The following is a 24,754-nucleotide window of genomic DNA, read 5'->3' as shown; positions in this document are numbered from 1 at the left end:
TAGGAGATACTTTGATCACACATGAAGAAGGTGTCATATTTAATTCCATTCCCTGTAGCCTCTATGATAATACCAATCATGCAGAAAACCCATGTTTTTACGGCATCTTGTTTCACTCATGCAAAGTTCATGGGAACATCTCTCCAGTTTAGATCTGATCTGTATTCTAGGGTGGATGTTGACTTCCAGATAGACATTGTTGTAAGCAAGGGACATTGTTAACGTTTTGTGTACCACAACCAGACAGAGCTTCAGTTGGCTTTGGTTAGTTGTCTTACATTAGTTGTACAAAATAAAGGCCAGAAAAATTTAGGTCTGTGTCTTAAGCCTAATCAAGAAGTCCTAGCTTTAGCAACTTCCTTTGTTTACAGATAATTTCTTCTTCTTTTTTTTTTCTCCTTTCTTTTTTCTTCTTTTCTCTTCCTCCTCCTCCTTCTCCTCCTCCTCCTTTTTTGGTGGGGGTGGGTGGGAAGAGATGTCCAAAGGGCTTGAATTTAGGATCTAGACACTGTCCCTGAGCTTTATTTTTTACACACCTAGTACTCTATCACTTGAGCCACACCTCCATTTCTGGCTTTTTTAAAAAAGTGGTTAATTGGAGATAGGAGGCTCATGGATTTTTTTTGCCCTGGCTGGCTTTGCTCCACTGGTACCTGACTAATGATTTCTTTTTTAGGCTGAGGGAGTTGAGTTTCAGAGAGACAGTGGACTTCTCCTTTTTTATACCTCCTAAGTTTTATGAGGTTACTCTTTGGGTGCTTCTTAGCTCTAGTCTCTATCTTTTGTAGGACCTTCTTTTTTTTTTTTTTTGGCCAGTCCTGGGCCTTGGACTCAGCCTGAGCACTGTCCCTGGCTTCTTCCCGCTCAAGGCTAGCACTCTGCCACCTGAGCCACAGTGCCCCTTCTGGCCGTTTTCCATATATGTGGTGCTGGGGAATTGAACTGAGAGCTTCATGTGTAGGAGGCAAGCACTCTTGCCACTAGGCCATATTCCCAGCCCTTGTAGGACCTCTTGATCTGAACAGGACAAACCTTGAATTGCTGAACTCAAACAACTGGATTGGAGATGACCCCGTTCCCCCATCTTGGTTCTGTAGATTTTCTATGGAAAAGTTAGGGAAGCAATCTCAAGGCACCCTGATGTTTTTGGTTGTGGAGATTGTGCTAGATTCTGACTTAGGTTCTACCTTGATCCTTGTAGGCAGAGGCTACTTTTAAACCTGTAGGGTAAGTATCCAGAAAGTGGAATTTCCACCAATTCTTATTTTTATCTTTAAAGATATGCTGTTAGATTTAGGCCTGCTTTCTAATTTTGTTTTTCAGTAGCAGTTTAAAACTGGCACTTTATTTAGATACAAGCACAAAGATATTAACCAGCTCTGGAAATAAGTGTGAGTTCTCAACAGGAGAACTTTCCTAGTTATTATTCTTTCTCACCCTCCTCCCCACCCTCCACCTCCACTTGCACCCCCTTCTCTTTTTGTCACTTCTTGGGCAGACGCTCTTGCTTATCTTGGAAGAGCAGGCGAGAAGCTCTTTTTTGAGGACTCTGAAAGCATAAAGATGATGGTCTCAACTAAGGGTAACTAGATCCAGGGGAATAGGGGTAGCCAGAACTGGCATTAGTTTAAATGGGCAAGGCCCTGATGGCCAGTGGCAGGAATATAAGTGACCACAAAGTGTTAAACACATCTGGAAAGTGATTCTGATACTATCCCCAGAATCTGCAGGGGATACACATCACCTATAGACCCGTTCCTCTTTGACCCTGCAAAGGTTCTTTAAAGAATGATGCCTGAGTGGCTTTCTGGCCAGCCCGCCCGCTCATTTGTCTTTGAGGGGATGGAAGCAGACAACTAGCCTCTGCACTCTGCAGTCCCAGGGGTGGGTGGATTCTGCATTTCAAAGAACCAAAGCCCTTGGCCCACCCCAAAGGGATCTGCTTTTCTTCTACTCATTGTCCCTACAAAACTTCCTGGCAGCCAGCTTCGTGGCACTTCGTTCTGTGTTTCGTTCTTTGCTGTTTAAGTTGTCTGGCAGTGATGTGTCAGGATGCGGGTTTTCTGAACACTTTCCCAGCTGGTTACTGGAGTGGTGGCTGGAGGAGGGGCGGCTAGACTGAACTCTTGCGGCCTGGTGTCTGTCCAACTGCTATCTGCAGTTGGTCTGTTAAGAGCAGCTCTTTAGATATGGATGGATGGAGGTGAACTGGGGGCATGATGAGGTCTTTTGTTGTTGCTTTGATGAAGTAGTGGACTACAGGATTCAATGTGATGTTTCTTAACTATGCATACTTCTCTATTGGCCCTGACCACCTTTCCACGTGCTTTTGATTTCCTTACTCCCTCTGGGTTAAATTTACCGAAGGGCTCCATTTTCAAGACCAGACCCTTCTACAGTACCTGAGCCAATTATGAATGAAAAGTAAGTTCTAGAGGCAAGTTTAGAGCTACACTCTAGAAAGCCATGCTACCTGGCAGCAGAGAATCCAAAGGAAGTGCCTCTGCCGTTTGTTAGCTTCCTGTAACCCATCAGTTGGCTCAGCCCATTAGGGCACACGTGACCTTCCTAGTCCAGGCTCCCCAGTAGTCAGAGGCGTTCCTATGTCCTATGCTACATAGCTTAGGTTCTAGGGTTGGTGTTTTGTTTTTTTTTAATTTTGATTTTTGGCTGGAACATGGAAAGGAGGTGTTTAAATATATACAAAGTAAATATAATGAATCTCTATGTACACAACAGACAGATGAAATAGTTACTAACAACTTTGTTTCATTTGCTCCAAACCTCCATTCCTAAACATTTATTTTTCTAAGGAAAGATTTGGATAAATATCTAATTTCACTTTTGCACCTTCTTCCCCTTTTAAGTTAATTTTCAGAATAATGAGTTAATGACCAAGTAATTTCTTTGCGTGACTATCACATGGGCTTATAATTATTTTGATTAAATAAATAAATTAATTAATTAATTTAGTGGTGCTAGAGGTGAGACCCATGATTACCCAGATCATTATGCATTTGATGTGCATGTTGAAATATGGATACTGGAGCTAAGTAACATTATCTTGGCATCTTGATAGAAATTAATAGAAGATGTGGACTTTCTGAGCACTCTAGAGGTTATGAGTTGTTGAGTTTCAGGAAACTCATGCTCCCTCTAGATAATTGGGATCCTTATTGCCCCTTATTGATCTCCTGGCTCTGCTTATGTATAACACTTTTATTGTGAATAAATTATCCGTATCTAGCCTTTGTTAAGGCTGCTAAGGCTTGGTTCCTACGCCCCCCCCCCCCCCACAAGCATGTAGTTTTTGTCTTTAAGTGGTATGTGCTGGCTCTGTTCTGGTCTGCAGATCTTTGAGACAGGAGTCTATCTGTAGACTGCCGGTGCTCTAATAAGCACTTCTGATTCGATCTCTCAGAATGGGGCTTCTCTGTTTTCTTGCCGTGCAACAATATAGTCTCAGGTTAGTGTCCTTGTTAGTTGAGTGCACAGCCATTTTACTTGTGGAGGCAGGGTCTTGATATGTAACCTGGTCTGGCTTTGAACTCATTAACCTTCTGCCTCTACCTCCTGAATGCTAGGATTATAGGTATGTGCCATCATCCTTGGCTGACGCTGTATTTTTTTTTTTTTTTTTTGGTGGTGCTGGTACTGGGGTTTGAGCCCGGAGTCTTGTGCTTGCTAGGCAGGTACTCTACCATTTGAGTCATGTTCTAAGCCCTCTTCATATCCTTTAGACATCAAACTCCATTGTACTTTGATTTCTGCCTTGCTTTTGTAAAGGTTCATCTCTGAGAATCTTGGACTTGAATCCCAGGTGCAGTCTTTCTGATTGTGACAGTTTTGCCCCAAGCTCGCTGAATTTTGGTAGTCCTGTGTGGGCTGTGCCTTACCCTCACAGAGGCCAAGTTTTTCTGACTTACAATACTTACTCTGCCTCATGTATGCTAGTAATTCTAGTAAGTAATTCTAGTAAGTAAGATTCTTCTGGGCCTTAGGTAACTTCTGTTCCCTTTTGCAACCTGTGTTCTACAAGCATCCTATTTATATTAAATTCTCTCTTCCCTCATCAACAACTTATCTGGTCTTTCAGGACTTGTAGCTCCTTCCTGGGTTCTGAGTTCTTGTTTCAGTTTGAGAACCTGTAATGCCTTCAGCCTAGCTAAACTTACCCAGGGTCAGGCGAGGGTGGGGGGGTGGGGGGGTAGGGACCTGTTGTAGTGTGCTTTTGGCACAGCAGGTACTTGGCCTACTTGTTCTCCATCTTTACTCCTTTAATCCATGGGTTCCAGCCTCTTCACAGTAGTATTTAGTAGAGTGTTCCATTGATTTCCAGTCAGGAAGTAGGATACACTGGCTCAGTCCCATTGGCAAAGGGACTTAAGGATAGATACTGGGCTGTGGTTTTCTTGAGTGGACCAGTACGAGGTGACAGTCTTGTAAAGAGGTTTGGCAGCAGGGTCTGTTTGGATGGTTGCTACTTGGCTCCCATGTTGATCTAGATGGAACCTTGACAAGATTTTTACATGGTTTCAAACTGAGGAGATTTTTGGTACATCAGTTAGTCTTTGAGTGGCTTGTGGATCTCCAGAAATTCTGTGTATGAGGTTAATCATTTTGATGTTTTTGTGTAGTGTGTTTAGCTTCTTTACATGGAAATACTGAGTATGGAAGAGTTGTAAGCATTAGAGGAAAGTCTAGGAGCCTTACAAGTCAGGCTCCAGTGTTGTGATTGCATCAATAGATAAGTAGGAGGGAACTAGACAAAGAGGGAATGAATCCTGGTCCAGCTCTTTTTTGTTTGTGCTTCCAGCAGTCCTTTACTCAGCTTCACATCAGCTAGCACATGGTAGCATGTACAGTAGTGAGTCAGGACTGTGCCAGCTTACACTCCATTATAACAAACAGGAGACCCAGTAATTTGTAGCCTATCATTTCTGGAGTCTGGAGATGGCTCAGCAGAAGCTTTGCTAAGGCAGATTTGGTTGCATTAGGAAAGAATCTAGATGGCTGCACTCAATCTCGAAGCTTTTGGACATAAGTAAGGAGGTCATGGAAAGGTAATGACTCTGGGACTCTGCTCCCACCCTAGAAAAGGAGCAGTGACATTTTAGGTTGGCCTCCTTTCATTTCCTTTGATTTCAAGTAACAAATTCCCTTCTCACTAGTCAGCTGAACAATCTGGGACTCTATTCCCAAGGAAGACTGCTCTCGTACCCATCAGACTGAATTAGGTAAAAACTCCATGACCCTAATGAATGTCGAAGGATTTCAAAGGGCTAATGGAGATTCTTCTACAAGTAACAATTTCCATTCTATTGAGGAGGCAGTTCCGAAGAAATTCCCCAAACCCCTTGGGTTATTTTATATAGCAAAATAGCCAGCATTTGATTTTCTTTGCTAATAGATGATAGGTACATTGCAAATACTTCAAATCCATGGAGAACCTCTAAATTTTAGGCCAAAGTGCATTTAGGCCGAAGTGTTATGTCTCCTTCCCTATCTGTTGTACCAGAGCAGCTTACAGGAAGCAGCTTGGACAAATTTATATGACTTCTCTCCCTGCTACTGCCCAGCATTCTTTTAGAAAATGGTGAGTGGCTACCTGCCAGGTAGAGTCTAGCTGACAAAATCCAAAGTCAGATTTGGTGATGAACCTCTATCCCTTACCCAGGTTGCTTCCAAAGAAATAAATCTGTGTAAAGATCTTTATGTTTGTTATTGAATGATCACATTCACACTGACCTTTGGACTAGGAATTCCATTGTGGTTGATTTTATTCTATATCCATTGACCACCAATGGACCAAAGTCACAAGGTGTAAGTAGACCCATTTGCCTTGCCACCTAAAGCCATAGTGGGAACCATGAAAGTATTTTATGTAGAAGAATGACACAATCTATTTGCATTGTAGAAAGATGACTGGTGATAGTCAAGGGACCAGTGGGTTTGGAGTGGGTAAGATAAAAAACAGAGACTCATGATGAGCCCTTCTGTCAGGCGCAGTCCTAGATGCTGGGAACCTGGTGTGAACAAATCAGTCTCTGCACTTGAGGGAGAGGTAAAATGGTCAGAGATTGTATACACCCAACATCCAAGTGCTGCTTTTAAGATAGCAATAGCAATTTGAAGAAAATAAGTACAACTATGGGAGTCAGAATGTTTGGGTCTTGGGGTTGGGGTGCTGACTTCTAGAGTGGCCAGCAAGGGAAGTGACTGAGATAAGCCAAAGTGACTGAGATCTGGGGAAGAACAATCTTGATTGGGGGACAAGGGGGACAGAAACTATGTGTAGAGGTCCCTGAGATGAGAATGGATGGGGTACAGTGTTTGACTCTCCTAAAATTCATGGTGTCTGGAGTACAGTGGAACATGTGCTAATGAATGGTAGTCACACAAGGTTGGAGGGCCTTGTGGGCTGTGGGAAGGAGTTTGGAGTTCTTCCAGTGGAGTAAAAAGTACTACATTTAATTAAACCGAGGTCAGCAAACCACAGTCCATTTGACCTATCTGGCCTGCTGACTATTTCTTTAAGCCACGTTGGACAATCATGCCCACTGGCTTACATATTATATGTGGTTCTTTTTATATTACAAGTGTTGAGTAGCTGTGACAGAGAATATCTGCTCCAGAAACCTAAAATATTTACTATCTGACCTTTGTTGATCATGTTTACCTATGCCTAAATTAAATGACCCAACTTAAGTTTTGAGGAGACACTCTGGGTGTGATGTAGAGAATGAACGATAGAAGACCTAAGTGTATCTGGATGTTTTGCATGAGAAATAATTAGGTATTATGCTGTCAGCAGGGAAGCAGGGACTGTCCTGCTTTTCTGTGGTTTAAGAGGACCTAGCTATGATCTATACCCATTGAGTATGGCTGAATGAATGAGGAGAAAGCTGAATAAGGTGGTGCCTGTGAAAATAAAGGGGAACTAAGGCTCTGAGAGATTTTTAGGCTGCAAAAAGTCACATTGCTATTGTTGAATAGAAATTGGGACAGGTTGTAGGTTGGGAGAGTAGATTTGGGGCTACTGGATTTTGTTCTTCTACGTTCCCTGTATTTTTCTCTTTCTAGATCCTCTCAGAGTATAACTAATATTCTCTTTCCCCATCTTTCTTTGAAAGCTATAAATGTGAAACCATCAAGGAAGAGGGAGAAAGAAGGGGGGGGTGTGGGAAGAAAGGAAGGGAGAAAGAAAGGGTGGGGGTTGAGGAATAAAACACTAAGGATGAGACATATGAGGAGCTTGATTGGGGGACCTTTCAGTTTTTTGGCTTGGGTTGTGGTGCATGGCAATGCCACCAGCTGAGAAAGGAAATTGCAGCTAGAAGAGCATATGTCTCCAGGAAGGAAGAATTCCATTTTGGACTGAGGCCATCCAGGTGGAGAAGCCAGGTCTGGAGTTCAGCAGCCCCAATTGTAGCACATGGTGACAGGAATTCCAGTTACCAGTCAATGAAGATTTCCCCAAACAGAATATGTGACAAAGAGGGCAGGACAGGACCCCACAGGACCTTTCTTTCCTGTATAGTCTGGATTTAGAGAGGTGAATCTAACCTAGATCTTTGGTCAGTTTGTGTCAATTTGGCCATCCATCCCATGATTACAGAACGGCTTTTCTGCAGAGGCTGGTGGGCTTGGAGGAGGGCTTGCTGTACGTAGAGTGATGTTCTCCTTTTTCTTAAGTGACATCACTGGGGCGGCTCTGGGGCTTCTTCTAACATTGGAATACTTTTGACCTTTTCACTTTGCCTCAGGTTCTCCCGTTTTGCTCTATCTGCTTGAGGCTGTGTATAGGTCATTTTGTTGCAGCAAGAATTCTCTTGGCTTCAAGATTACACAGGTAGCTTAATTTTACTTATTTTAATGCTATTTCTCTTAACCTACAAGGCTAGATACCCCCCCCCCCCCAAGGAAACCTGAACAAAGCTGCCCCTTTCCTTTTCTGTCTTGTCTTCCTGTCTGGGGGCAGGGGAACAACGGAAATGACTCATAATGAAGCACTTGTGTTGAAAGTGGCCTTGAGGTAGAAGTAATCCTAGACTTGGACATAACTCTTCTCTCTACAAAAGTCCATTATAAAAACCCAAGGATGGGGCTGGGAATGTGACTCAGTGGTAGAGTGCTTGTCTAGCATGCATGAAGCCCTGGGTTCAATTCCTCACTACCACATAATACAGAAAAAGCTGGAAGTGGTGCTGTGGCTCAAGAGGTAGAGTGCTAGCCTTGAGCAAAAAGAAGCCAGGGACAGTGCTCAGGCCCTGTGTTCAAGCCCCAGGACTGGCAAAAAACAAACAAACAAAAAAACCCATCCCAAGGATAATAGAGAGGACCACTGTCTTCCCTGCTCCCTCGCTGTCCCCACACCTTTAACCACAGAGTCACTCACCTGCTGTTGGTATACCTTTAGAAGGCCAAGCTAACTTACACTTACCATAGCCTCTTCAAATTTTCTTTTCTCTCTGTTAGATATATGTAATATATGTGTTTGTAAATTATTATCTTTAAGTAGTTGTGCAGAAGGGTTTCAGTTCAACAGGTCAGTTTTTAAGTATAATACATGTTAACCAGTGTCACCCCTTCCGTTGTTTTCCTCTGTGTTTCTCAGTGCTATCCCTCCCCTCCAGTTATGTGGTTCCATTTTCACACACGTATAATGACTGTTTGCCTGCCCTCCTCCTTTCCATCCATTTGCCCTCCACTTCCTTTGACATGTTGAAATATTAGGGATCATATGTGTATCAGTTTCTTTTTCCTTAACGAGATAGTCTCGTTGGTTCTTTGGCTCCTGCAGCTAGTGTCTTCTGGTAGGCCCAGGTAAGAAGTCTGAAGCTTGATCATCTGGTCCCAAGTGTTGCAGAGATAGGCTCTCCATACTCTCTCCCACACCTCCCCCCAACACATTAAATAAAGATTAAAAAACAACCAGGTTGTTGCATGACTAGAATCCCGGAACTTGGGAGGCTAAAGCAGGAGGATTGTGAGTTCCAGGCCAGCCTAGACTATAACAGCAAGTCCTTGTCTCAAAGATAAAACCAAACAATCACAAAAGAAATTCTTTTGAAAAATTTATCAAAAAATATAATTTCTACCCCAGTTCTGGTAGACCCTCTGATTTTTATTGTATGATACTCGGTAATGTCTTACATGTCTGTACACTGTTCCTTTATGTAAACGTAACTATAAACACACATTCCTTTTTCTCCCCTAGGCTTTCGCACAAAAGGTAGCATATTATCTAACCTGTTTTTAAAATTGTGGATCTTTCTATGTTGATACAGAGAAAATGGTTTCATCTCATTCTTTTATCCAGCTGTGTAGTATTCCATTGTGTGGCTAGCTGCTACTGTTTGTTGAACCAGTCCTTTTCAGATAAAGATGAGCTGCTTCCAGTATCTGCTATTATGAGCAATGCCTCAATGAACAAAGGCAGCTTTTTTTAAAGGGTTGAACAGATCTGCCTATGCTCCTAAGAAGGAGATTATTAGTCTTCATTCTAAGAACGTTGGTTGGTCTTATTGGTTGATAAATTCCCAATTACTGATATTCAGGAGTGAAACATTGGTGCTGAGACCGACAGCCCTTCATAACTCAAGAATCATTAGTGTGACTGCCCCATGGAGGCACAGTGCTCTATCGCAGGCTTATTTTAATAATAAAACCTTTGGAAATTTTAATAATGAAACCTACTTAAGGCCCTTTGCTCAAGAAGTCTGAATCACTGATCACTGCAATTACTGCCATAGCAGCTGTAGAGCAATTTAACAGGATAATAGCGAATAAGATAAATTACACTTCAGATTCTTAATGGATTGATGCGCACAAGTATGTGAGGGAAGATGGAGTGGGGGAGGGGCACCTTTTGGATTCAGCACCTAGTTATAAAGTAGGGAACTGGGCCACTGTAACCATCACTAGTTGGAATTAGACATCTTGTGCCAACCTCTGGCTCTGGTGGGTAAAACACCCTGTTTATTATAGACAACAAATTGGGTTAGTCCTCTTGTTTGTGTGCCTTTGAAGTGGGTGGCGTACTAGGTGCCTTGCTAATTATCTTATTTAGAGTACTCTCCTCTGTACTAAAGAATAGGGTATCTGGTGTGAAGATGGGGAGGCAGACTAGTTTTACAAATAACTGTTGGCCTGGGGGATCACAGTTCTTGCCAGGCAAGTGGCTGAAGGGTGAACTGGAAAAAGAACCCAGGGATGGGAAAGGGCGTCACTCCTTAAGGTGACATATACACACCCCTCTGTGTTGCCATGGGGGTGGGGGACGGGTCAGGGAAGAAACTGCTTTGTGAGCCCCTCAATTAGTGTTTAGGGAAGAAAAGGGAAGAAGTGGCTCATCTGAGACCGCCTTTGAAAAGGCCCAAGGAAACAAGTCCAGGAACCCTGGTTGGGGTCCACCCTGACTTCCTGGGCACCTGCTCACCTTAGCCTTCTTAGCTGCTGGGTGTTGATGTCATACTTTCACAACCCATGGCTCCCTTGCTCTTAGTTCCTCCCAATGCCCTTGGAGATGGAGAGGAAAAGAAAGTGTTTCTTGCTTATGTTTAATCTGTTTTAACAGGTCTTAAAGTGCTGTTGGATTTAACAGTAGTGTGTTGGTATTAAAGCAAACTAATTTGCCTTTTTTTTTTTTTGACAGTTTCAGGGTTTGAACTAAGGGACTTGTGCTTGCTAGGCTGGTGCTCTACCACTTGAGATGTACCCCCTCCTTCAGTCCCCCCCCCCAAAAAAATCTTGAAGACTAGAAAGCCCTTAAGAAAAAGGGACAGGGATCGACTGAGAGAGCAAGACAGTCTAGGACTCTCTTCATCTGTACTGACAGATGACTCGAAAGCAGTCTGGGCAGAGAATTCTGAGCTTAAACTCTAGCTCTTCCCTTTGGTCAGGTTATATAACCTTCAACTTATAGGTAATTGTAGTCTGTAAAATAAGGAGAATAAACTCTACCATGCAGTGTTTTTTAAATGGTTAAGAAATCAAAAAGTTGGCTTACAGTAGGAAGTAGCTATTATTAGCAGAGTCTTTTACAGGGTCTCATTTATCAGCTTGGATGGAAGGCAGGTGCTGTCTCTTGCAGGAGATCTGGCAGTATATCAAGAAGGCTGACTTTAGGGTTGGGAAGCATATTGACAGTATTGGAGGAAGGTGTTAGTTACCATGGCAACTTGGGAATTCATTTGGAGGGAGGCTTGTGACTGGAGGTTATCTCACTGTAAGAGACTGACTGGTGGAGATTAAGAAAAAAAAAGAAAGAAAAGAAAAGCCCTGTCTAGCAGGAATTAAATCTTGCTTGCATTATATCTGCAGGAAACACACACACACACACACACACACACACACACACAGATGCTCTAGAGAAAGTTCCAAATGTGACTCAAAGCATTGTTCAGACCTTCTATGGTAATGGGTGGATTATTTTAGAGGGCCTCAACCATGCCACCAGCTGACTGCTTTTGTTCACATGTATTATTTGGGTTAGAAAAATACATGAAAGGATTTCATTGAACTTACTTTCTCTCCCCCCCCTCCTTATGGGTTATCTGAAAAGATGCCATCATACCTTCACACCTTTTCCTAGTCATTTAGTCCCCTATAAAATTTGAGTTGTAAGAAGCAAGAGTGCAGAGCACACGGCAATCATTTACTTTGTTCCTTAGTTAAATGATGTGATGAGTACAGGTGTCTCCTCTTGATTGGGCAATTCAGACATGTTTTCTGTTTGTAAAGGCAGATCTTGTACAGTTGCTTGATGCCTTCTGATTGCAGCCCTGCCTAGAAACAGGAATGGACCAGATAAAACCCCTTCCACAGTGTGGTTCACTATTTACTACTTAATTCTTTCCAGCTTCCAGTGTTCCCTCATATTTACCTCACTTTGACCTCAGGGGTGCCTATATGACTTGCTTTGGCCAGAAAAATGTGGCTAAACATGGCATTTCTGGGCAGAAGCAATTCCCAGTATGTGGCAGTTCATTGCTGTTTGCTGCTTCAGTGATTGTGAAAGTTTGTGACCAAGTGAAACTTCTGTCATCTGTGCCTTTGAGCTACAGTGGTAAACAGATTTCCCTTCCCCTTCCCTAATGCTTGTTGGACACATAGCATAGGCAAGAAACGTGTTAAGCCACTGAGATTTTGAGGGGTTGTTTATTACAGCAACAACTTGGCCCATCCTAACTGTTTCAATAGTGGTTCAATGTATGCTTATTCAGCACTTGGCTTCAGTCTGGACTTCTTTTTTTGTTTGTTTGTTTGTTTGTTGGTCATGGGGCTTGAACTTAGGGTCTGAGTGCTGTCCATGAACTCTGTTCAAGGCTAGTGCCCTACCACTTTGAGTCATAACACCACTTGTGGTTTTTGCGTGGTTAATTGAAGATAAGAGTCTCATGGGGACTTTTCTGCCCTGGCTGGCTTTGAACCACAATCCTCAGATCTCAGCCTCCTGAGTAGCTAGGATTACAGGTGTGAGCCACCAGTGCCCAACCCAGGCTGGATATTTTTACGTTGGGAATATAACAGTGAAGGCAACAAATGCAATGTCAGCCCTCATGAAGCTTCTAGATTCTATGAGTAAGATAGGCAACAAATAAATAAATAGATAAAAATAATTATAAGTTGAAATAAGTGTTATTAAGGAGAATAAGGTCATAGGATAGATAAGTCTCCTTAAATTAAGGAGGTCATAGGAAAGAGGGAATGTCCCAGACATTTGTTAATGTTCTTAAATATTTCTTGATGTCTTTAGATTCTGGGTATTTCTAGAATGATTTCTATGCCTTAGAAAGGAATTTTAACATTGAAAGGAAGATAGACAAAATATGTGTACTTGATAGCATTGTGAAAAAATTAAGTAGTCAGGGTATTCCAAAATAAATGACAGCCAAGAATCTTTGTTTGCTTTGTATCTTTGAAAACTCATTAGTACCCCACTGAGTTCAGTGGGGGATGAAATCCTAGCTTATTGTGTGAGCTATGTTACACCCCTTCCAAGGACATCTATCTTCTGCAGGCACCCTGATCTGAGGTTAGCTTGTGTAGCAGGTACTTCTCTAGTTTAGTAGAGGCAACTTGGCCCTTATACTTGGGAGAGATGGAAAGGAAATGGATGTATACTTTGTGTTTCCTGTCTACTGTGAATCTGGAAACTGGTAAATACTTCCTTAAATCTTCCTTGAATATCCCCAGTGTCAACTCTAACCCGTTAGTTAGTAGTTTTTCTAGCTAGGTTTCTAGCTAGATTGTTGAGGGATATTGGCTGCGTTGCCAGCTGTTCATGATGTCCTTTATATTTATATGCCCATGCGTGACTTGGTAGGAGAGTGAGAAAAGTAGTGCAGGGGAGTTGTAATGGAGGAAACAGAGCTTTGCCTGCTTTTTATTCCCTTTCTTTTGGGGCAAGACAGCCACGAGAATGGGGGGAAGATCAGGAGAAAGGATTGTCTCACTGACAATCCTTAGAAGGAACACTGGATACTAGAAGAGTGTGGGCTGTGAAGTTGTATGTACGGACAACAATACCACTTCTGCAACTGCAATGAAAAGAACTGTGTCAGGCTGGATATGGCAGCACTCACGTTCATCTCATGGTTATCCTGGAGGATGATGGAGAAGCTCTGAACTGGTGCCCACACATAGTTTTCTCTCTTGAATATTTTAGACATCTTATGATCTGGCTGAAAACTCCAGGGAAATAGGAAAAACAGATAAAAGTAAGAACTCCCCAGCATTGAAGACACATGCATGTCCTACCAAATAGATGGCTATATTGTTAAGTATAAGTTTCCATGCCAGGACACATGCCAACAGTGTAGGGGTGCATATAGCAGAGTCTCTTGTTAGCCCCATTCAGAAACCCTAAAATGAGTTGTGAGACTGAAAGTATTGAAGCTGAATGCCAAAAACAAGGATCATGTTACCTAGGGTCTCATGAATAATTCAGCTGAGTTTAATGCTTTTTCCATGGTGAAAATAAGAGCTGAAATACTTGGCATAACGTAGGCAAATTATACCCGCCTTTTGGGAGGATGGTTGGTCATGAGGAATGTGAGAAAGGGTGGAGGAAAATAAGGAATCTTTTTTATTTCTTTTAACTGAATATATGGAATCTCTCAATATTCCACCTTAAAAGAAGTAAATGTATAAAAATTCAAGTTGGAGGTTTAAAGGTAAGGTGTTTCCTTTAAATGTTCGTTAATGGCTGAAGATTTGGACTTGGGAAGTACTTAGAAAACTGCTCCGTAAGTACCAAAGGCTTGTCAGAGAAATACCAAGAGGGAAGGAATGTCTGATGTTCTTGGTGATAGGAAACCCGAGGAGCAGTAATCTGTTTCAGGGAAATAATGATCTTTAGGCATGTGCAAAAGAGCCTATAGATGTGCTTGGAAGTTGTCTGCAAATTGAATTACTGTAAAGCGAATTATAATTTAAGGTCATTAAGAAAACATTATATATAATAAGCCATGTCAGAAGACTAGAATTATTTTTCATGAAGTGAACATATTTCCCTCTTACTAATTTAACTTTTAAGTGTAGGTTTTAGTATATTGATTTAACTTGCATTGAAATCTTTGCTTCCCAGAGCATAAAGCTCTAGACATAGTACAGTTTTAGACTTCAGGTCTTGCCCTTTAATTTAATTTACTTATTTACCTGGGGCAAATAATCTAACCCAGGGCTTTTATATACATGCTTGGTAACCACTCTCACTAAACTACAATTCCCAAGGTATCTCTAAAATAGGTTAATTCTCATCTTTTTTTTTTTTCTTTCTAATTTCCTCCCCAAGATTATAGAATCTTAGGATTTTGATCTGGAAAGAACAGAGAACTTACCTACTGTGAGTTACTCCTGATTAAAAAAAACAACCCTAGAAAGAACATGATTTCCTCAGAGTTTCACTAATAAAAGGCAAAACAAATTATTACAAGGAGAACCAAAAGAACTCAAAGAAGAAATTCATAGTTATTAAAAGATTATCACATGGGGAGCTAGAGGCATGGGCTCAAGTGGTTGACACCTCAAGTAGTAGAGTGTTTGCCTAGCAAACAAACGTGAGCCCCCGAATTCAACCCAAATACCAACAGAACAACAAGAAAAACTTATGAGAAAGGAAATGACCTGACTGGCATAATCTGTTTTTTGTTTGTTTTGTTTTCTTTCTTGTTTTTGTCTTATTTTAATGGGGATTTAACTCAGGAACTTTGGCAATCCACCACTTGAGCCACACCTCTAGTCCACCATTTGATGGTGAATTAGAGATGGAATCTCACACACAGACTTCTTGGCTTTGACTGGCTTCAAACTTCCAACTTCCAGGATTCAGCCTTCCAAGTAGCTAGGATTACAAGCATGAGTGACTAGTGCCTGCCACAGCCACCGTGCCTTTTGTGTTAACTCCCAAAAGAAAAATAGATGGAGCCTTGCATCTCTAGAGATGTTATTAAGCTGCTTGACCATAATGTAGCATGAACTGGAACTTGATTAAATCTCAAAGGAACCCAGGCCCTGTTTCATACCCTCTTACGTGCTGATGGATTCAGGATCTTGATTGAATGGCTCCGTTTTTTAGTCATATCTGAGAAGCAAAGGAAGATCTTCTTTGGGGAAACCTTACATAGTTTCTGTAAATTTACATATAAAATATCTAGTATGTAGCCCAAACTTTTATATATAAAAAGTATGTATCCAGTTATATGAACTGATATGAAAATCTCATTTGAAACAGATTCACAGAGGATCTAGATATTTATATTGGAAGGTATGAATTAAATCATATGGATTAAGCAATGACTTTGTAAGGCCTAGTTAAAAAGATCTTGGACTAGGCTGTTAGTTTAAGATTCTATCCCCAAATGAATTTAACCCCTCCCCCCCAAAAAAAACTTTTGCAAAATATGTTTAAGGGTAAGAAAAAAGCAATAGTTTTGACAGAAATATAGGCCCTATAAAAGCAAAAATGAAATGACAATTATAAAACTAAAAAGCATAATAAATGAAGATAAGATTTTAGTGGGAATATTCCATGCAGTATAGATGAAATTTAATAAATAATTCCTAAACTGTTTATGTTAAACTAAAAAAATCTAAAGGAAGCACATAGTTATTTTCTTAAATATAGTAAAACATGTAAAGAATCATACATAGAAAAGATCCAACACACTAGCAATTGGAGGCAAAGAGAGACCAGGATAAAAACAGGATTCTAAGATAGAATATTGAGAGTTTTCTAAAAACTTCAAAAACATGAACGAACCAAAAGTCACCTAATAGAAAGAAAATATTTTCAGATTGTCTCTCAAGCATTAACAAATTCTTTGCTGTATTCAAAAGCTAAACTTGAAACGATAATGATTTAGAAGGACTGGAGCAATTAAAAGATATGCAAGGATGTTCTTAATGTATAATACCTTAACAACTGACAGAATGTCCAACAGTATAGTTATAGCAGGCCTCTGTTCCACCTATCAAGAATATATGAATTAGACTGCATATGACAATATAGATGAAAACAAGAGTACATGATTTATGAGTTTATGATTCCATTTATATGAATTTAAGTAGTGAAATTCAGCCTATAGGCATTGGTAACGGGATCGGAGAAGAGAATCCATAACTCCGAGGATCTTCTAGAGTAGAGCACTGGTCACAGTCAGTTTCTGGAGCTGAGTGTTGTTTGTGTAGATGTCTTCACTTTGTAAAACACATAAAGCTACATATTGAAGAGTTGTGCCCTTTTGTACATTATGTTTACATCTTAATGAGTCTTATATAAAAAATATAAGGCAATTACAAGTGAAAGATGGTGTAAAGTTCCGTGGAATATTTGACTTAAACTCATTGCAGAGAATAATTGTGCTTTATATGAACACTGCCTCTAGGCTCTTAAAGGCCATTTCCTTTTCTTTATGATACCTTGTGTTTCCTCCCTGGCTGTGTGTTTGCCATCTCCAAATTAAAAATAGAGTCCAGAAAAACAGGATAGAGGATTCAAAAGTACACCTAAATATACAAAGGGTTCTAGCGTAGGATAAGCCGTGAAATTTCCAGTAGTTGGGATGGAAGAGATGAGTGAGTTTTTCAGTAACTGGTTTTGAGACATTGGGAAAAAAAATAGATCCCTTTTCCCTATGTGAAAGTAAATGATCATGGATTGGGAATATGTATTACATAATGAAACCATAAGTACATTCAAAGAGAATGTAGAATATTTTCCAAACCCTGGATTAAGCATGACAATAATTCAGAAGCTGTTTAAGGATTTGACAAAATTTAGAGATTCTGCATAGTTAAAAGTACCCTAAGGGCAAAAGATAAACTTGATAACATTTATAGCACCTAGAAGGGTTAATTTGCTTTGAAGACAGTCTTTGCATAGCCAATAAAACGTGAAACGTGGGTCAGTGCTAGTGGCTTATACCTGTATCCTAGCTGCTCAGGAGAGACTTACATCTCCAATTAACTACCAAAAAAAATCTGGAAGTGGAACTGTGGCCCAAGTGGTAGAGCACCAGCCTTGAGCATAAAAGTTCAGGGACAGCACTGAGGCCCCGGGTTCAAGCCCCTGGACCAGTGCACCCTGCCCCCACCTAAAGAAAAGCTAAATATCAGTAATTCAAAAGAACAATGTAACAAGAAACATGAGCCATTGCTTTAAAGGGACAACCACAAAGACTTTTTGCAGCATAAAAATATATGAACATAGACAATGAATTAGGCAGATCTGATCTAACTCATTATAGAGAAATACACATTAAGTTACAACTATATTTCACATATTAGATAAAAGTATTTGCTAATACATTGCACTCTCAGTTGAGCAATATAAGAATTCAAAGTATATGTACCTTTTTAACTGAATGGCTCCCTTCCAGGACTTTATTCTACAAATATCTTCACATTTGCATTCATTACAACGATGTTTATAGTGGCAAAAATATTGGGAAAAATTACAGGAACCATCCATTGGGACTAGTTGAATAAATGAAAGTGTAGCCTTTGGATGATATGTTTTGTAGCCAGGAAAAGAAGGGATAAACTGATGTGAAGTATGATAAATACTCTCCAAGGTACACTAAAAAGAAACTTTAAAAATGTAGTATATAGCTATTTTTTAAAAACAGAAAAAGGCATTTACACAGATGCTTGCATATACATAGAATATTTCTAGAAGGATACTTAAGAACACTGTAGTCATGGTTTTCTGCAAAAGTATAACACTTTGGGGGTTAGGGCAGGGATAGGGAGGGGCTGAATTTCAACTGTTTATTGTTTTGTGTTGTTTGAAAGTGTTTTCCTGGGTTAGTGAATGCCACGCTGTGCCACATAAGACAAAGCCAAGCAAAACTATAGTTATTCTCTCTCTCTCTTCTTTCCCTTCACCCCCCACCCCCTTTCCCACTTTTCTTGAGACAAGTCTTTCTGTAGAGCTCAAGCTGGCCTGGAATTCACAATCTTCCTCTGTCAATCTCCCCAGTTTGGGATTACAGGTATGCACTGCCACGCCCACCTTCCAAAGTGGTTCTTAGCAGAGATGCTGTTGGCATGTGGGATACATGTCTGATGTATGGAACTGTCCCAACATATTTCACGTCTAGCCCTTTGCACTAATTGCCAGTTGCACTTTATTTCTAAACATGCCAGGGTTTAGAGTGTGGTGATGGTAGAGCTGCTTGAGTTTAAAGGAATCTACCCTTCGGGTTTTTCCCCTGTTCCCAGGATCTATTGACCTAGGAGGGCCCCAACACAGGCAGTTATGTAGACCTTATTTACCCAGGAAAGAAAGCCTGCATGAACTTCCTTTCTATAACCATGGTGTTCAATCAGCCACAGGACACTGTCGACCTGGGCTGGGAACTGTAATTATAAATGTGTTCAGGCTTTGGTGACAATGGGCAAATGTTCAGGAAGCAGGACTTGGGTTTTCATCTCTTAAAAAGCTTGGAGGGGGCTGGGGATATGGCCTAGTGGCAAGAGTGCTTGCCTCGTATACGTAAGGCCCTGGGTTCAATTCCCCAGTACCACATATGCAGAAAACGGCCAGAAGTGGCACTGTGGCTCAAGTGGCAGAGTGCTAGCCTTGAGCAAAAAGAAGCCAGGGACAGTGCTCAGGCCCTGAGTCCAAGCCCCAGGACTGGCAAAAAAAAAAAAAAAAGCTTGGAGGATTGGTTATATTCTACTAGCATTGGTCCATTTTTTCTGTGGTACGCGTTTTAGTTTTTTTTTTTTTTCTGACAGAAAAATCCTACTACACAGTTTTCTGCCAACGGATTTTCCTGAGCTGAAAAGAGCAGATGTTTCGGTTGGAAACTGGCATCTGCCTCCCTCTGTGGGGTGTGCATCACCAAACACAAGCCCATGCAACTCTGAATTCACACTGGGAGGCGTTCTCCTGACACTCAGGGTGAAGAATCGCCTAAGTCCCCAGTCTTCTGGGCCACAAAGAACTGACATCTCCTTACACAATGACCACAGGGCTCCTGTCCTGTGTGATGAAAGTGTCCAAAGACTGTTTTCCACCTTCCTGAAACCGGAGACAGAGAAAACCTCAGTCTTTACCATTCTATTGTCTCCCTAGGACTTGAACTTGGACACACCCGGGGATTAAAAAAAACAAACAAAAAATACCCAGTAGAAAGTCTTTCTTTTCAGTGATTCTGTATTTGGCATTAGTATTTTTGGGGCAGTGCATCTGAATGCCTTTAGTTGTGAATTAGTGTTTTCTTTAGCCTGAATGTATGAAACGCCTGCCCTTTTCCAGCCCTGCTGCTGCTTGCTGTTTCTGGCCTTGCCCTCTTTCTCCTCCTCTTCCTCATTGCCCTTCTTTTCTTTCTCCTTCTTCTTCACTGTACTTTCTCTCATTCTTTCTCTTTTAGCTTCCCATTTCCTGACTCAGACTGGAGGTGAGGGCACCCTCAGAATATTGCCTCCAAGCTTTCCTGTTGAGGAATGTTTAAGATAGCAGTTATTGTTTATTATAATTAGAATAGCAACCTAATTGCCACAGACAATATAGAAAACACAGAAGCAACAGGCAGAAAATAATCTTTAGAAAGATAATAGACATCCTTTCTTCTAAACCACCCTTTTGTCCACATCTTCGAGCCACAAACTCTTGTGTACCAGTCCTATCTTCTATAGCTTTCTTTTTTTTTTTTTGCCAGTCCTGGGACTTGAACTCAGGGCCTGGGCACTGTCCCTGAGCCTCTTTATGCACAAGGCTAGAGCTCTACCACCTGGGCTATAGCACCACTTCTGGTAGTTTATTGGACACTTGCTTTGAACTGTAATCCTTAGATCTCAGCGTCCTGAATAGCTAGGATTACAGGCGTGAGCTATGGCATGGCAGCCACCTTGAGTACCTTGAGGGATGGCCGCACGTAGGGTTGGAGGTCCTTGTACCTCCCTGCCATGGAAGACCTGTGGGACTGGCAGAAGCTCTTTGGCTTTGCTCTGAAGCCTTGCAGATTGGGAGGAGAACTTGTATGTCTGGAGGACTTTGGGTACTTGAGTGCTAGTAACCTCCTTGAGGGAGACACCATTGCTGGGGAGAGCAAGAATGATGCTGTATGCCTGTGGTTTTGTGTAGGAGGGTTATGCCCAGCCTGCACATTTGTAATTTTCACAAGAACTCAGGCTCAGTGGAAGCTCTTCGTTGCACTTCATGTTTGTACTGTTGAAATTTTCAGATTACTTTTGGGATCCACAGTGACAAGTCTCACTGGAAGGCTAGGACTCTAGTTCTTATCTAGTTTCTGAAAGACATACTTTTATTCTTAATTCTCCTTCTGAAAGTTTCAGAAGATAGGAAAAAAAGGGAAAGAGGTTTATTATTAACTATGGTGGTTAAAAAATAAATCTTGGTGAATAGCTTCTCTTGTGGACTGTAATTTCTCAGAGAAGTTGATGGAAGGATTCTTTCTCGCACCCTTCCTGGCAGACATCTCATCAAGACATGCATATTCTGGAAATTTGCAGCTGTCTGGTTTCCTTCTCTGCTTTAGTCTTGCCCTGTAACTTTAGTCTCTGTCTACCTGGGACTTGAGAGTGGGAAATGATTCTGAAGGCACTGATAAAAGTAACCTTTAGATGAGCATAGATTTTTGTTGTTGTTGTTACATGTCCCTAATCCAGAGCTTCAGCTTGCTTTCCCCTAAAGTCTCCTGTAGGTGTATGAATAGGAAGGACCCACTGTGTTTTAGACTGGGTAGCGCTTTGACCACTGGGTTTTGGTCTCTCCCCCATGGGGCATAGTAGTAAGCACTCCATCAAGAATTGTTGGGTCAAAGTGGTTTGAATGGAACATGATTTGTATGTAATTTTATATTCCTATAAAGTCTGTTCCCAGTCTGAGTTACTTTTCAAATTATATATTGCTACTCTGGAGATTGTCATTTCCTGAGTTTTCTTTTCTTTGTTCCTTTTCACCCACTTGCTTCCATTGTTCCAAATTTAGGCATATTGGAAGTGAGACCAGGTGGGTGTAGAAATAATTTTGTCAAATTAAATTGTTCAGTCAGAGGAAGGTGGAGGAAATGGCTTAAGCCACCAGAACCTTTTGTCTGAGTTTTAGGGTCAGAAAATGGAAAGGTGCAGCAAGGACAAAAAGTGACAGGTAGTTTGCATTGCTTTAAATCTCAATTTGCCTGAGAGCAGCCAGCTGCATTGGGGTGGCTACAGGCTTCGCAATCTCCCTGTTCGTGGGACTGTTCCTGTGGGGTGGAATGGGGTAAGGGATATGCCACCTTCTCTGTGCCTTCCTAGTGTCTCACAGCCTTCCCTCCCCCCTTCTTCTCTCCTCCCTGCCCCCAGTTCTTGGCACTTGATTTCTCAAGTCCATTCTCCACCCCTCCCCTCTCATAAAAGTGAGGTTTAAAACCGTTAGCTTTCTGACTGCCCTGCTTTTAATCATCTTCCAAGGGCAGCAGGAAGCGCAATCCTAGTCCCTTTCAGCCCCTTCTATGTGGGTGTCAGACTGAGCATTTAACTTCTTCTTTATGAAAATGCACATTAGCTATTCAGAGACTTAATCTCCTAATGATTTGTGTGTGTTGGTAAAAAGGAAAAGCCATCATCCCTGCCTGGTACACTCAGATGTTCCCTTTGGTACGCTGATGGCAGGATTTCAAAAGCAAAGGACCATTTAATTTAATTTTGCAGATGGTGGGAGGTATTGCTGGGGAAAGCTTGGTCATAATATGCCCCCTCCCAGGAGAGTAGCTTCAGGTTGCCCGAGGGCCTTAGATGTGAGAAATCTAACCCTCTGCCTTCTTCCCACCTCCCTTCCATTATGTAAAATGTGTGGTATGAGGGGGAGGGGAAGGGAGAGCAGGAAGGAGAAGTGAAGAAAATTGCTGGTTTGAAAAGCCAGTGACTAATGTAAGATTGTCATTTGTAGAAGGATGTTGCATTGGACATATGGATTATAACTAGCTACAGATTAACCCATTCCCTCTTTAATTGTTTTATGGCTTTATCCTTCTGAAATTGCCCCCTTGTGGCCTGAAATCCTTTCCTTAGGCGGGGGACTGTACTTGATGGCGGAGAATCAATCTACCGCTCTCCAGGGCCTAGCTCCCGTCAGACTGAGGAACTAGGAGAAGAGGATGAGAAATCTTTCATCTCACCTCATCAATATGGAGCTCACTCTGGCCTCCAATTGGGGGTCTTCCTGCCTCTGTTTCCTAAATGCTGGGATTGTAGGCAGGCAGCACTTCACTCTACTCTCTCTCTCTCTCTCTCTCTCTGTCTCTCTCTCTCTCTCTCTCTCTCTCTCTGTCTCTCTGTCTCTCTCTCTCTCTCTCTCTCTCTCTCTCTCTCTCTCTCTCTCTCTCTCTCTCTCTCTCTCTTTCAGGGTGTTCATGCCTTCCATACGGAAGCAGGCCCATGATCTTAACTTGTTAGTGCACAGCAGCTGGGCATTTGCTGCCTGGTTTTGTGAGTTTCAGGATTGGAGATCCAAGCTGTTGGGTTTCCCACCACCCCCAAATGTTCATCTGTTACTCTGTGGCCAGGAGACAGACTCAAAATCTTGGTGGTTTTTCAGTCTGGCTATTGGATGAGTCTAGTTTCCCATTTTGGCAGAAGAGGAAAAATTGCTTTTCTTGGTGTTTCAGAGCCATACTGCCCTGTAAGAAGTGTGAATTAAATAGATATGGGTTCATTTCTCTCCAAATTGTCCTAGAATAGTGTTCAGAGACGTGACTTACATGTCTTCCCCAAACTTCTATTTGGTGTCCTATTTGGAAATCAAAATATCTCACTCAGAAGTTGTGTACTTCTTGAAGCCTCTGGGTTTTTGGACAGATCTCTCCTCTCCTTTCTTTATTCTTTCCTCCTCTGCCATCTGCCAGTTTCATTCTGCAGAAAACGCCCTTCCTCTAAAAGGAGGATCTAGTGCCATTTATTTGTCTTGATAGGTTGAACATGCAGGGGTGGGGAACGTCTGACCCAAGGGCCTTTTGGTATGGCCCTTTGGTATGATGGGACAAACACATGTGCTTCTGGTATGCTTTTTGTCAGCTGCCCTGGGCTTGTCTATGTTGATCATTTTGTATGGCTTGCAAATGCTATTATAATAATCCAAACGACTCTTGGTAGAAAAAAGGTATCCTCCCCCTGAGTGAACCTGTATGTTTCCATCATTTACCTCTCCATCGCTGCATAGAAGGTCTTATTCTTTTCTTTTTTAGGATATTTATGTCCTTGGCTATCGACTCATTCATATACTCCTCTAGTCATCTACTCATTACACATATTTACTGATCATTTATTAGGAATCAGACATAACTCTGGGATCTTCATTTCAGTTAACAAAACAAAGATTTCTGTGAGTTAACATTTCAGTGGGGGAGGAGTGAGACAAATTAAACATGATGAATTATAAATTGCACAGTATTTCGAAAGTAGTAAGTACAGCAAGGAGGATGTGAGTGCTGGATAATATGGCCAGCTTTTATTTTAAAATGGGGGTGAGGGATGGGTACTCTTAGGTGAGGCCCTGTAGAGTGGGTTACATTTGTGCAAAGATTTGAAGAATATATGTGGGGTGGTTATTGGGGAATGAGGATTCCAAGTAGGTGAACTAGTTTGTTCAGAGGCCCTAAGGTAGAGGCTGAAGGTCTTAGTCTATTTGTTTGGTGTTTATAAGGAAGGGCAAGAAGGTCATTGCAGCTGCAGTGGGAATGAGTGGGGTGTATAAGATTTGAAGTGGGGGGAAGGAACCTGATTTTGTTGTGCTCTGTTAAGCCATTGGCCTTTATTTTGTATTATATGTCTATCTGCTTGTATCTGTACTATAGTAGGTACCATTATATCTTACAGCTTTCCATCTCTGTGGTCTTCTGAACTCTGCAAGGTCTCCCCTCAGGAATTAAAAAGTGTTGTTTGTAAGAGAGAATTCAGAGAAACATCTAAACCTTACTAGAGGACTAGAGGTGTAGTTCAGTGCTAGGGCATTTGTTTAGCTTTGCAGGACGCCCTGGGTTCAATCCCTATTGTGTGTGTGCATGCGCGCACACACTACACACACAAGACAGATCCTCACGAGTTACTTGGAACCTGCCTTACTTGAGACTTGGTAAATTGGTAACTATCTTGGTACCCTGATTTCCTGGAAGACAATAGGATTCCAGAACTTACTCTCTACCCAGATTCTCCTCTTATTCTGCTTCAGGAATCCCAGAGCCTAATGATTTTCCTCATAGATGGTGTTATTTCTGTTGAGTTTTGAAGATGCTTCCCA

The 24,754-nt window shown here is 41.6% G+C and overlaps 1 protein-coding gene and 1 long non-coding RNA gene across 4 annotated transcripts in view; one reads left to right on the top strand and one right to left on the bottom strand.

Annotated features, from left to right (window-relative positions):
* Srgap2 (SLIT-ROBO Rho GTPase activating protein 2) overlaps positions 1-24,754 on the top strand; it is a 239,592-nt gene that overhangs the window by 48,211 nt on the left and 166,627 nt on the right. The gene's annotated exons all lie outside the window — the stretch shown is intronic.
* On the bottom strand, positions 687-2,668 carry LOC125359338. The gene is made up of 2 exons (XR_007212537.1): positions 1,010-2,668; positions 687-791 (listed from the first exon to the last, which is right to left on the bottom strand). It is a non-coding gene; the product is annotated as an uncharacterized LOC125359338 (long non-coding RNA).

The sequence above is a fragment of the Perognathus longimembris genome, chromosome 11 (assembly GCF_023159225.1).
Source record: "Perognathus longimembris pacificus isolate PPM17 chromosome 11, ASM2315922v1, whole genome shotgun sequence".
Taxonomy (NCBI): domain Eukaryota; kingdom Metazoa; phylum Chordata; class Mammalia; order Rodentia; family Heteromyidae; genus Perognathus; species Perognathus longimembris.
This window is presented reverse-complemented; position numbering and strand designations above follow the sequence as displayed.